Source organism: Elephantulus edwardii, unplaced genomic scaffold (genome assembly GCF_000299155.1).
Source record: "Elephantulus edwardii isolate Elephantulus edwardi_28Jun2011 unplaced genomic scaffold, EleEdw1.0 scaffold00157, whole genome shotgun sequence".
NCBI classification, from domain to species: domain Eukaryota; kingdom Metazoa; phylum Chordata; class Mammalia; order Macroscelidea; family Macroscelididae; genus Elephantulus; species Elephantulus edwardii.
The window spans coordinates 3,811,112-3,813,208 of NW_006399907.1; positions in this window are offsets into that span (position 1 = coordinate 3,811,112).

Below are 2,097 nucleotides of genomic sequence, written 5' to 3' on the forward strand. Positions count from 1 at the left end.
TCATGCAAAAACTATACCTTGACAAAGAGACTGTTGCATGAACAGAGCAAGGGAATACTATATGATTTAAAATTAAGAAAGGTGGGTGTCAGGGTTGTAGCCTCTCTCTGTGTGTTGAGCAAATTATTCAAGAAGCTGGACTCTATGAAGAATGTGGCATCAGAATTGAAAGAAGAATCATCAATAACTAATGTTATACAAATGACACAATCTTGATTTATGAAATTAAGGACTTGAAACTCTTGCTACATAACATCAAAGAATACAGCCTTCCATATATATTGCTTCTGAAGGTCCAGAACACAAAAATTCTCACCACTGGACCAACAGGCAACATCAGACTAGGTGGAGAAAAGATTGACACTGTCAACCCCTTCATCTTATTTGAGTCCATAATCAACACTCTTGCTTCTAGCAGTCACCAGATCAAGAGACATATTGTACTGAGAAAGTCTTCAGTCAAGAACCCCTCCAAAATATTGAGGCACAATGATGTCTGTGTGGTGACTAAGGTGTGCCTGATTCAGGTCATAGTGTCCTCAGTCACTTGCTAGGCATTGAGAGTTGGACAATGATTAAATATTACAGAAAAAATGAAGTCTTTGAGCTGTGCTGTTGGAGAGGAGTTCAGAGTATCCCATGGACCACCAAAAGAACAAATATCTATCATGGAAAGGGTACAGTTAGAGTGCCTCTTTGAGGCAAAGATGACAAAGCTTCTTCTCACATATTTTGTGCATGTTGCTAGTGGAGGCTATTCTTTGGAGAGAAACATCATGCTTGGAAGGGTGGAATGTCAGTGATAGAGGAGAGGGCTCTCAATCAGATGGATTGATACAATGACTATAGTAGTGGGCTCAAGTGTGTCAGAGATGTTGAGGATAGCACAAGATAGGATAAGGTTCATGTCTGTTGTTCATAGGGCTGCTAACAAGTACTCAGCGCAATAGCACCTAACAACAACATATATTCGAATGTAGGGAATTCTGGTGGCCTAGTCTATATGCAACTATGCTGCTAACCTAAATGCCAAGCCTTTCTGGTGGTTTAAATCTACTAGCCACTCCTTGGGAGAAAGATGGGAAATCTCCTTCCATACTAATTACAGCCATAGAATGCCAATGCAAGGTCAACTATGAGTCAATGCTCACCCAACGGCATTGAGATACGCTAAAGGAGTTCTAGTAGCAAGATGCCTTACATTTTGGTCTCCTCAGTTTCAATCTACTGGCTGCTCCATGGCAAAAAGATGGGTGGTCTCCTTTCAGTAAGTTGTATAGACTTAGAAACAAAATAGAGCTCAGTAAAGGGCATACTTCAGTTTCTTGGAAAATAAAAATATTATAGCCTTATCATTTAATCATTATTCGTTTATTCAAGAATACACCGAGAGTATGTTGAAGGTCTTCTCTGTATGAGACAGGCTGTGAGTATAGAGGTCAGAAGACAGCTTTGATGAAGGTTGCACTGTTTTTACAGTTGGTATCAGAAGGAGGGACCGGTCCTTGAAGAAGAACATCATGCTTGAAAGGGTGGAGGGACAGCAGCTGAGAAAGACCCCGGATGAGATAGATTGATACGGTAACTGGCGCGATGAGGATTGGTGTGTCTCAATCAGTAAGACTGGCTCAGGACAGGGCAGGCTTCAGAGCTGCTGTATTTAGAGTCACTACGGATTGCAGGCCACTTGACAGTCCATAACAACAATAACATCAGAAATGAGGTCCACTGAAGTGGCTGCAGGCTCATTGGAACATCGAAATTGTGTAAGAATAAGCTAGGAGAATGAGGAGTACAACTCAAATGGCGACTTTTGTTGCTGTGACCTAAAGCAGACAAGCTGACTCTAGAGTGGCCAGAATCAAATGCTCAAAGCAATATGTATTCATTGTTAATATAGTTAAGGCTGGAAAATGACATTGTTGTTGTTGTTGTTATGTGTCATTGAGTCGTTTGTGACTCATAGCGACCCTATGTAAAACAGCCCTATACTCTGTTCTGTCCTGTGCCAATCACACTGTCTCTGACACTCCCATCCCGATTCTCCCAGTCACTGAATCAATCCACCTCATAGAGGGCTTTCCTCTCCTGCACTGT